We start from the raw sequence: 12,619 nt of genomic DNA on the forward strand, positions 1-12,619 counted from the left end.
AAACCACTCAGAGATGTTAGCTTCAGTTCATCCGACGTGTATATCAAACATACAAGCCAGAGATCTCATTTGACGTGTATATCAAACATGCAAGGCATAATTTTCGACGTGTGTATTAAACATACAAAGCAGGCTGCTCTGGCAAGGACCTGGCCTATGATGGAGAGCATACCCTGTTCATAGTGGATGCCCTTCCACAGAACAACACTGTGTAATGGAAGACTTGGCTTCTAATATTTATTACATGCCATGCCTTACCATCATTCACCACCGTTTGCCAGCTCAGGAACATTGTCGTACATAGCTCATCACCGAGCATCGTAAATTCTCGCATGTAACTTACTGCCACATTCAAGTAGCACTGTGCGCGTCATGACATGCCACACGTGCTGATGAGCGTCGTCCGTAGCCAGCGCCGGCTGTGTCCTCCAAAGGCCAGCACCGACTGCTCTCCCAACTCCTAGCCCCTGTTGCCTTTCTTGAGGATCAGTGTTGGTTATTCTGCTAACTATCAGCACCGACTGTGCCTCTATCAGCATTGGCTCTGTCATGACTATTAACCTTCCAAGACTCCTCGTTTTCAGGGCTTAATTTCCTTCGCCTTCCCAACGATTGCACGTTTTCCAAGCTCATCCATCCCCCTCTTGCGACAGTTCACCTCCCATGACCGTTCGTTTCCCCTGACTCTTCGGTTTCCCTTCGAAACTCCCGTTTCGCTAACGAAAAACCCCCACAACCGTTCTCCTTCCCTGAGATGGTCCACACTCCAGCAACGGTCCACATCCTTACGCCCTTCGGTTTCCCGTCAGAAACTCTCTACCCGTGCCGGGAACCCTCTGTAACACCATCAACAACATGGGTAAACCACCTAAAACCACCGAAAAACTTCCCAAAACTTGCGAAAATGCCACTGCTGCACTTCTCGCCTCTTCTACCCTAGAAGACCACGGTCGGAGTTCTCTTGCTTCCCAAAAAACCACCTGTACTAAACCAGAAAACTCCTACAACTCCACTAATCCCCAACAAAAACTTCTCCTTGGCTTGTCGGAACACTTGATTTCTTCCCAGAATGAACTCTTACCAGAATCCCACTGCTTGTCGGACCTTCTACCAGGCACCCTCTGCTCATCGTTAAATTTTTTAAGTTTTTTTTACCTTCGGTGAAAAAGTGAAGGAAAATGATGTTTTACCCCCTTATATAGCCAACACTACCCTCTAACGCCCCTCACAAACTGGGAACTCCAATCGTGTCCTGGAAAGCCAAACGACGATGCACCGGGTCGAGCATTGATCTGAGGCCCGAGGCAACTCTCATCGCCACTTGTAAAATTCCAAGAAGAGGGCTAGACCGGGCGAGCTCAAGTCATGGCTCAAATATCAATCCATACCCAATGCCTGCTATGCAGTTGAAGTTACCTAGCACCGGCTGTGTTTCACCAACTATAGGGTTGGCTGTGTGCTCGACAACTCTAGGCCAGTTGTCTAGCAATTCAGCGTCAGGTGTGTTCAAGCAATAGAGCTGGCCATCCTCAGTGTCGGCTGACTGGTTAAGAAGCAGTTTTGACTATCTTCAACACCAGTTGCATTTTCGAAGACTTAATGCCGGCGGAGTGCTAAAGAAATAATTCTTGCTGCATCTTGTGCCGGCTGTACTTTAAATAGCTTATTGTCGCCTACTCTAGGCCAAAGCCATTTGTGTCCTATCATTATTAACCCTAGGGAAGTTTCACCTTGACTCTGACCTATTATCCCTGGCAAAGTGGAACCCAGGTCGATTAAACTCAAATCGTGACTTCTCATTCCTAGTAAGAGAGCCATACACATACTATTATCGCCAGTGGAGTTAGGGTCATTTTTATTACTGCAATCCCTAGTAGTCTTCTTTACACTTAGTTATTATATCCTCAAGTACACAAAAGACCCACATTTGTCACCTCTTCCCAAATAAGGTCAACTTTCCTATTTGGACCACTCATTGGTCCTACCTATCTTATCCCTAGAGAGTCAGACTGCCGCCCACGGACCTATTCCCCATAAAGTCTCACCTACATGGCGACCCAAGCTACGGTCCAAACTATATGACCTGAAACTGTAGTGGTGGTCTAGATACACGACCCTAAACTGCATGGTCCAAACTATATGACCTTAAACTATAGCAGTGGTCTAGATGTACGACCCAAATTGTATGCTCTAAACAATACGACTTTAAATTGCACGGTCCTAGTTGCATGACTCTAAACTGCATATCCTTGGTCCAAACAATATGACCTTAAATTGTAGCTGTGGTCTAGATGCACGATCCTAAACGGCATGGTTCAAATTATTTGACCTTAAACTGTAGTGATGGTATAGATGCATGACCATAAACTTCATGGCGAAACTATATGACCTTAAACTGTAGTGGAGGTCTAATTGCACGACCTTAAATTGCACGGTCCTAAGTTGCATGACTCTAAACTGCATAACCACGGTCCAAACTAGATGACTTTAGACTATAGGGGAGGTCTAGTTGCACGACTTTAAACTGCATGGTCCTAGTTGCATGTCTCTAAACTGTATAACCACGGTCCAGCAGTGTGACCCGAAACCACAGTGTAAATCTGGTCCGTATGATAATAAACTGCTTTGCGTGGGTCCTAGAGGTATGACCTTAAAACTTAACCCCACGTACGCATACACACCTTTTACGTGATCTTCGAGCACGTCTTCCCTAACCAACTTGTTCGTGTGTGCGCACTACCTTCACTACCTCCTCAGTCAGTCCATTCCTTTCATCATCCTACATCATTCCCTAGTGAGTCTCACCAGTGCTCACAAAAAGGTGAACCATCCCACCACCTATACTCATCGTAAGCTAGTGGGTCACCACTTTCTACATTCCATCCATACATCATCCATCTTTCATAGGTAGCCTCATGCCATCTCCTCAAAAGTGAGCTAAAACCACTATCAGGCTCGCTTCATGACCTCTATAGACTGCCATCCATCTCCATTATGGTCCAGCTATATGACCTTAAACCGTAGTGCATGTCTTGGCTGTATGATGATAAACTACTTTGCACAGGTCCGAGAGGCATGACCTTAAACATGCCTTCACAAAAGATAATGGGCATGGTGTATACCTTGATAAGGGAATGCCATGAGTAAAAATGACGGACAGGCATGGTCATGAAACCATGAGTAAAAGAGTTCTGTGAATAAAAAAATCGGGCACGGTGAAAACCCGAAAGGGCGTCGTGAGTAAAAATGGAAACTAAGGATGGACATGATAGAAAGGTCCTGGATAAAAGAGTCCCAAAATAAAAGGAAGTTGGTGAAAACCGTCTCTACGGCATCGCTTCACAAGGTTAAGTGAAAATCTGCAAAGGACGCGTAGACCAATAAACAGGTTGATGCAGTGCTCGCCTCAATAGGTGACTTCAGCCCTCACTCAAAAAGAAAAAAGTCCCTGGTGTTACACTACCAGGATCCGAAAAAAGTGAGCTCTAAGGAAAAGATTCCTACAGCTTGAGCTCTGCTACAAAAAGGACTCGAGAGACAGAAGATTCACCAAAAAAGCAAGACAAGTCTCATGAAGATCATTCCCAAGAGGTTACAAATACACTCCAAGATGCTTGAGATGCCTCAAGAAGGCTAAGTCAAACATGACTTTGGAGCAGCAATCAAATGATTGTCGTAGCTGCAAAGCAGTGGGTAAAGGTGGTTTTACCCAAAGTTGGTTATCTTGATAAACTGAGGTACCCTACGCATCAAGGACAACTGGTACACGATGCAGACGAGCGTTGACAAAAGGCTCTCCAGCAGAACAAACAAACATGAAAGTCACTCCGATGAACCAAAGACACCCCAAGAAGGCAAAGTCAGTCATGACTTTGGAGTGGCAATCAGATGATTATCATAGCTGCAAAGCAATGGGTAGGGGTGGTTATACTCAAAGATGGTTATCTCGATAAACTGAGGTACCTTACCCACCAAGGACAACCGGTGCATGACGCAGAAAGCACCGACCAAAGGCTCTTTTGTCGTCTATTCAAGAAAATGATACCGAGACCAAATGGGAACAATGCCCTTCATTATGGCACTCAATTGCCAAACAGGTCTGATTCTGACTGACAAGGTCCGTACAAAATCCTCAGCTTCAGAATCACAAACAGTCCACACGAGGGTGAGGACTTCGATAAGATCCCTCAAAAAAGTCTCTTCTCCCCTTGACGTCTCCACGGACGGACTCACAAACAATGCATCCCTATGTTTGAGCATCCTAGGTGCACCGTTGTGTGAATCTCCTCGACGTTCACGTGGTCTTGTGGCTTGGAAGAAAAAAAGTAATAAATCCGAAGGAAATTTTTTGAATGTTGTCCTTCTCGTTTCCCTCGAAGCACAACATTTGGTGGGGCAAGTTGTTTTAATGCATTTTTTCAGCTCCATGGTCCTTGATGCGGAATAAAGAAGGAAGCAGGTCAATAAAGCCTACAAAATAAGTGGAAATTTTGATAGTCTTCGAATTTCCCCAGAATTGGTCAAGATATCCATCATCACTCCATAAGGCCACCTGGCAAGTTTCATCATGATCAGACATGTCTAAGGTTGTGAACGCAATGAAACAATTTCGGAAAAATAGGCCTCTACCACCTTGAAATGGACCCTGTTACTAGAACTATAATTTTCTTACGTGAAATAGTTGTGAAACCATTGCCATTGAATTCGACACGATCGAAAACCCTTATGGTTCATGTTTCGGATTCATCGGGCACTCTAAGACAAAGTTAGGGGTAAAATTTTGAAAAGGGGTAGGCCACACACTATTCCCATGTGGCCACCCTGCATCGAAACATCATTCAAAGTGGTTGTTTTTACAGTCACTTTTGGGGCCCATATCTCACTCGATTCGAGTCGGATCGCGCTCAAATTTTGTGCGCGTTCGTCTTATCAAGTCGAGCGATTAGATATGTGGTACGCCTTGCGACGATGCCAGAGTAGGGAGAAAAATTAGAGAGAATTTGCTGGTCCGTGAAGAAAGTTACAGAAAATTCAGCAGCAGTAGACTCCACTCCGGCAGCCAAATCACAACACTCGCATACCCAATTGGCGTGAAACCAATTGCATAAGGTCCGTGGTCATCTCTGGTCCGAACCTCGCGTATGATGAACATTTGGATTTCAGACACGGAGGCGTCATAGATGCTGCAAATTCTTGCCACCGGATTTCAAGATTTTGACAAAAAACACTAAACGACAAAATCTTCGTTCGGACACAAAATCGAGATGTGTTTGTTGCATCGTGATCTTGACTGCATGCTCAGTGTTATTCAACAAAGAAATCATGAAGAAATATTAAGGAAGGAGAAGAAAATCGATCCAAAGTTTTCAAGATTCATCTAAAATTCAAGTTTCATGATTATGGCTTAAAACCATGATTCATCGCTCGAAGTTGGTATCAAATCTATTGCCATGCCGAGTCCCACAAGAAAATAATCATCTTTCGATCAAATGGGCATCAGAACAACCCCGGATCAGTCATCAAAGATCATGCAAGTTCTCAGGCAGCAGCAGGGACTGTTTTGAAATTTTACAGTTTGTTAGGCAGGGCCTTTTGCACTCATTTTTAGAATTTCTTCGAATTCAATTAAATTGTAATTATCTTCAAGTTTAGGTAGTTTTGGGCGTACACCCATGTTTTAGCTCAATTCTATAGAAGCATGCAAAGCAAAATTGTAAAGGACATTCGATTCATTTCACACAACGATCAATAAAATTTCAATTTCCTCTTGAACCTGTGGGTGTGTCATGGCGAGAGAGAGAAAGGAGAGAGAAGAAAAGGGCCGGTACACTTCGATAATGTGACTTTCTCTCGCCTCCCCTCTTTCTCTCTCCTCCTCTATTTCTCTCTCCTCCTCTCTTTCTCTCTCCTCCTCTCTTTCTCTCTCCTCTCTTTTTATCTCCTCATCTCTATCTATCCTCCTCTCTTTCTCTCTCCACTTCTTTATCTCTCCTTCTCTCTCTTCTTCTCATCCCTATCCATCTCTCTCTTCTTCTCATCTTTATCTCTCTTTCTCTCTCTTCTTCTCATCTCAATCTCTCTTTCTCCCTCTTCTTCTCATCCCTATCTCTCTTTCTCTCTCTTCTTCTCATCTCTATCACTCTTTCTCTCCATTATTCTCATCTTTATCTCTCTCTCTCTTCTAATCATCTCTATCTCTCTTTCTGCTCTTCTCATTTAACATAATCGGTGAAGCCTAGTGCCGACTACAATTTCTCACTCTTATCGTCTAACACAGTCGGTGAAGCCTAATGTCGATTGCATCCTCTTTCTCTTCTCATCTAACACAGTCAACGAAGCCTAGTGTTGACCGCATCCTCTCTATCTTCTCGTCTAACACAGTCGGCGAAGCTTAGTACCGACTACATCTTCTCTCTCTTCTCTATCTAGCACAGTTAGTGACGCTCAACACCCACTGTGTTACGTCTCTCTTCTTTGTCTAACCCAACTGGTGATGATCAGTGCCGACTGAGTCCTCTTCCTAGTCTTTGCATAATACAGCAAGTGACGCCTAGCGCCGTTTGTGTTTTTCTCTCTTCCCTCATATTCTTCTTTTTCTTTCTTTCTCTTCTCACTCCTTCTTTCTTTTCTCTTCTTCTCTTATCTTACTCTTCTTATGTTTTTTCTTTATGCAATCTATTATTTATGTTATTCTTTTATTTGATTAAAGAAGGGTTGAGATTAGGCTGTCATGGTAGTCTTGTTGTCTAGCAGTAATGTCGTTGTGCAAGAATTTCTGTGCTCGCTTTATTGCCAAGACAGACTAACCACCTTATCTAGTTAGTCAGTATCGGTATTGATGTTTAGTAGTAATCCAGGCGAGCCGGTCTGAGTTACCGAGCTCGTTTTACAACCATGTCAGGACAATTACTTATCAGCTTAGTTACTGTGTTGATCGCCCCGCCTGGTCAAATTCTTCTCTCCCCCATCTTTCTTCTCTCATTCTTCTCTTCGTCTTTTGAATGTGCATGCTTGTGTACGTTCACCAAAGAGGCAAGCTGAGGTCTGTTGACCCACCTGCCTTATAATATTTGCCATATGTATGTGATTGCAGAAAATAGGATAATACAAGCCAAGGGAGGAGATTCCGAACCAGTTTTATTACTGGGAGGCTTTCTTCGTTATCTAAGAGGGTGCTCACTCGAGCCAACCTAATTAAGTCCCGAACCCACCTTAAATTCCTTTCTCATTGGTTGGTAATACCTGCCCTTGTTTTCGAATGAGGTTCCCGAGAGAGCCATCTCAAAAGTCCCGAATCTCCTTGAAACCCGAGACGTGTGCCGCCCTATCATCCAGATCATGAGGGCGATATCGAGGCACCTAACCACTCAATACTCAAGAGAATTATTGTGCATACCATAGAAGGATCAATCACCCCACAGATGACTCCTCCACACTAAAAGACATTATCGAGGCCCTTATTCAAAAGGGTCGGATAAAGCTTGAGACTTAAAGAAGGCCTTCGCGGTAGCATAAGCCTCCTATGCAGTAAACGTCCAAGAGGAAGATGAGGCCCTTGGTATCCTTCACGCCTTCTTTTTTATAATGCTTCAAGAGGGCCTAATCACTCCAAAACCAGCAAGGCAGCTCCGACGAATTGCTCAGGGACTTGAGGACAGTTGGTGCCCGTACCACTAGATATAGGGCCACTACCTGTGGGAATACACCAGCTTCCGTAATATATTCACAAAGAAAATGCAGGAATTTCAAGAGTTTTACAACGTCCCAGTAAGTGATCCCCAAGCCATTGCTCCACCAGTGCAAAAGGATCTCCCAACACAAGACCTTCCTAATAATGATTCAAACTCTACTGAACCCTCGACTTCGTAGCCATGGATAGTCCACCATTGGCGAAGTAGACTCAAGTCCTTAAGACGAGAAGTAGTTCGCCAAGCTATGGTTATTCACAAGCCTAGAGAGACAAATCAAACACCACCTCAGAAAACCAGAAGGAGACAGGCACTTAGGGCTGCTCACGGGATAAACAAGACGGCTCAACTACCAGTTGAGTAGGAATTTCTTAGGCCTCTTCCCCCATTGCTAACTTTACTGGACTTTATGCCTGTCACGATCCTTCTTCCTTTCCCTCCTCACTGAGAGGACCTCCTAGAATCATCTTCCATTCAGAGCACGTTCAATGAGGATGACGACGTTAAAAGCACCCCCCCAATGGTCTAAACAAGGGAAAGACCTAAAAGACCCCCTGCACATGTCCAACCCTAAGGTTGACGTGAAAAGCTGTCCAGATTGATCTGATGAGGGGAACGACCATAAAAGTCCCCCACTTTCTGACCCTTCTCCTTCTTCTTCTTCTACTTCTCATCCTTCCTCTGCTATGTCTCCTGCAGGTACAACCTTGAAATGTCCAGACTTTGAAGCTCTTGACAGAGAATTCTAAGGAATCAACATAAGCAGGACGCAATGGAGGCAGCTGAAACAGACCCTGGCTCAGGTAGCGGGATTCTTAACATTTACTGATGCCCTGGCCGCTAAAGCTGAAGCAGAGCCATCCTCTTCAAAAAAGCATAAAACATCAAAGCCAAAGAAATTGCAGTGGCCCCTTGAGCTTGACTTTGAGCAGAGATTAAGAGAAACAAGAGGGCAGAGCTTTTATGATCAGAAGGCTTGCCATATGGTGCAAGTCTCAGAAGCAACACAAGGCAGATAAGCCTAAGATCAGGGAAAACGTTGCAGCCTCCATTTCCAGAGTCAGGCACCTTGAAGTTTTCTAGTTTGCCACTTCGTTCTACTTCAAATACCACTCCTTCCTAATCCGAATACCTCAAACAATCCACCTATTCTCCAATTCCCTTGGATACCCCTAGTGCAATTGCTTCCAAAACCTCAAACCTCCTTCATCTAAACCACATCAGCTATGTAGTCAAGTCAACTAGTAGGCCAAAATAGACCTCTTCCACCTAAATCCGCTCCTCAACTCAGTGTACCACCCAAACTCGTAGCAAGACTTGGAGCACAAAGCCTTGACAAAGAAAAGGTGAAATATGATGTGATAGGGCATCTGATGCAGCTTCCAGCCCTTCTCAAAATCTACGATGCCCTCATGCTCTCGAAGGAGTACCAGATGGTTTTAGTTCAGGCTCTCTCTAACCTAGAGGTGTACGAGACCAAAGTAGAACTTATTGAGGTAGACTCGGCGATTTTAGAAGAGGATGTATGCCAATCACCTTTTCAAAGGACGATCTGCAATTGGTAGAAAAGAGTCATAATCGGCCTCTCTTTGTCACTGACGAACTACATATCATGCCCCATGAACCGAATTACGTTAGATGGAGGGTCGGTAGTCAACCTTATCCTAAGGGGGATCTCACTAGATTGGGGTTAAGGTCTGAAGATCTTACTTCGACCCACATCACAGTTCAAGGGCTCAACCAGTCATGAGAGAAGTCAGCTGGCACGGTTCGCCATCATTTTAAGAATGGTGAGATGAACGATTACGCCCAGTTCATGTAATCGACAACGATACTTCCTACAACATTCGCCTCAATCGCCCATGGCTATATGACGTTCCATTGACATTGCATCAGTGCTTCAAGTATAGTTGAGATGGGAGATATCATACAGTCTATGCTTACAAAAGTCCTTTTTCTGTAGTCGAAATTCACTATGTTGATGCTAAATATTACTTCACAGATCTAGTGTCATCTCAAAAGCTGAAAGAGGGGGATCACAAGTCTACAATGAAGATACAATCTTTGCCTCATGAAGATGCTGAGGACATGGGGAGAACAGTAGTGAACATGTTCAAAGAGGAGGAAAGGCAAGGAAGAATCCTCCCTCTAACCCCTATTCATTCTAGCATCCCCACAATCACCCCTGAAGAAACTCCATGTTCACTTCAAGAGGAGTCTTTACCCTCTGCCTCCAGTTCTGGGTCTAGAAGATGAACCAGAGGTAATTCTTGAGATTGACCAAGTCATGGGGATAGAATTCCCAGCTCCAAAGATCACTTATACTCATGACCATCAAAACCTCCTGCATATCCCCATTTCACTCTTGAAAGAAGAAGTGGGGTGTCAACCGTTGCGAAAGATTTTTCAAAATCCAGTTGCGATAAGCATAGTGGATGCTTCTTGAGCCAATGACCAGCCGCTGACAGGAGGAGAGTAGTTTGAGAAAGGATAGTCTTCTTCCCCTCAAGAGCAGGATAACCTAGCAGAGTTAAGAAGCGAAGTCTGCCATCTCCAGAGCTAATTGGAGGTTGTGCGTATTGCTTCAAAACATCTCAAGGAGTTCATTCCTGAGACCAAATGCTATGATGTGTTTGAAGTGAATGCACCAGTAATGGAGGCCAAAGCCCCTCCTCATTAGACTATCTATAGTGAGTAGGCTCATCAAATGATGAGGAAAATGAACTTTGAGCAATTAGCCAATCAAACATTAAGAAGAGAAAAAGCAATGACTCCCCATTTCGAAGCTATCCAATCCATGACAGCCCATCATGGGGCTAAACAGGGCCTAAGGCATTAGGCCCTTGAGATAATAAATATGTCGAGAGGCGTTCGAAAAAAAGAAAGATCACATGAGGTGCATCAAAGTCTGTCAGAAAAGAAAAAAGAAGCATCTTATTCATGAGTTCAAACTTTTCACAAGTGCTGGCAAAAGAAAAGACATTTTAAAAAACGATCAATTATCTTATTGATCTCTGCTCTGCATGTTACAGGAGAAGTCTCGGTGTCCTACACATGCTCCTTTAGTTCGGTCACCATTTGAGTCTCCTCTTCCATAGCTACAATCTCGGACTCAATGGTGCGAGTGAGTTTGGATAAATCTGCAACCAAAGAGGCATCCATGGCCCTTCTCTGAATCATCTCCTTCTCACGTTCAGCGAATTCCTGCCTTAATATTTTCCTCTCCTCTTTTATTTTGACCATCCTCTTGTAGCAACCTTGCGCCTCCCTCTTGAGTTCCAACTGACGGCCAGTCATATTGGCCTTCTTCTTAGTGCAGGAATCTATCTCTTAGTGACGACGCAAGATTGAATCCTCTAAGGAGGCTAGTCTACTGGTCTCCACTTCACGATGCAGTAGTCCTGACTGCCAGCTCCCCAACTCATTTAGGGTTGCATCAAAATGGGAAAGGACTTCTGGTGCACTCCCAACCACAGTAGTTGCGGCAGAAAATTCCCTAATCTTGGCCAAGGCCTCACCCAGCTCAAAGAAAGGCAATTCCCTTAAACCATGAAGGTTTGCACAAAGCATGGCTGCAATCATACCAGAAAACGTGCTAAAAATGAGCCTAGGTGATGCTGTTGGGATTGCAACAGTTGAAGAAACTTTGGCTTCATGGACTGGGCTTGTTGAAGTGATAGCCATCTGAGCCACTGACTCCCCTGAAACAATGGCAAAGTCTTGAATTTCTTGCGCCCCAAATCCACAGCAGCCCCAGCCTCAACCTACCTACATTCTTCAATACCAGCCTCGTCGCCTTAACCCTTGCCTATGGCGGCCACCACTTCTATCCTAGCAACCTTCGAAGAAACCTTTTCCCCTTACGTCTCACCTTATTGAACTGCCACAGTAGCATTGGCAAGTTCAAGAACTTCCACTTCCCTTTGGCCTTCATCGATCACCTATTCAGCCTCAGCCATGGTTCTTTCCATCTGGCCTGCGCCCTCAACAGCCAGGACCTCGACCAGAAAAAGCTCAACCCCTTCATCTTCACGATCTATGCCCTTGGGGGCAGCAGCCTCTTAACACTCAGGGCAATCACTAACCATAGGCCCTTCTTTTTGAATCATCATCTTTGTCTCAGTCTGGGCCCTGAAGCATAGAGGCCACATTAGCATCAAATTCCCTCCTTAGTGCATTCGCTCTAGGGCCTTCACTCTCGCTGGTCTCCATGGGAGCTGAATTTGACTTAGGAACTACCCTTGGACTTGGGGGCACCTCCCTAAGTTTCGGAGTCATTTCTCGGTCAGAAGTAACAACAATGAGCTCAGAAGGGCCGGAGTCGTTTGCTTCAGTCTCTGAAGAAGAATAGAACAATTCAGGAGAGATTGAAGATGGTGGAGAAAGTGCAAAAGGTGACACTGGGGGAGTTGCTAAATGATAAGAGGAGGAAGAGCTACCTCCTGGTTTTGAGATCACAGGAACTTTGGCACCCCTACATCTTTGGGTACACCCACTAACTTGAGCAGGTGCACGAGTATCGGTAAGGGTGGATCGTTTCCTTTTCTTTCCCCCTATTAGAGGAGGAGCAGCCGCTTTAGAACTCCCTCCTTGAGCAGGACCTCTAGCCAGTCTACTATGAGGACCACTCTCGATCAGCGCATTCAAGTCCTGAATGGGATGCCCCTCATGACCTGGGACCTTTCAACCTTCACTCCATTCAAATATAGAACTAAGCTTATCGAAGATGCTCCCAATTCTCGGGGTGTCATTGGCTGCTATCTTGCCAGGAATCCCTAAAACTTACAAGTTTTTTCGTTCTCTCCTTTCTAGGGGTGATCAGAATCCCAATATCCCCAACTGGTATCCACCAATTTGCATAGGCCTCAGTCATTCGGATCGTTCTACCAAAGTGAGGTAACACGTACTTGATGATTTATGTCATTCTAAAC

Source organism: Amborella trichopoda, chromosome 3, assembly GCF_054954075.1.
Source record: "Amborella trichopoda isolate Santa Cruz 75 chromosome 3, AtrichopodaSantaCruz75HAP2 v2.0, whole genome shotgun sequence".
Lineage (NCBI taxonomy): Eukaryota > Viridiplantae > Streptophyta > Magnoliopsida > Amborellales > Amborellaceae > Amborella > Amborella trichopoda.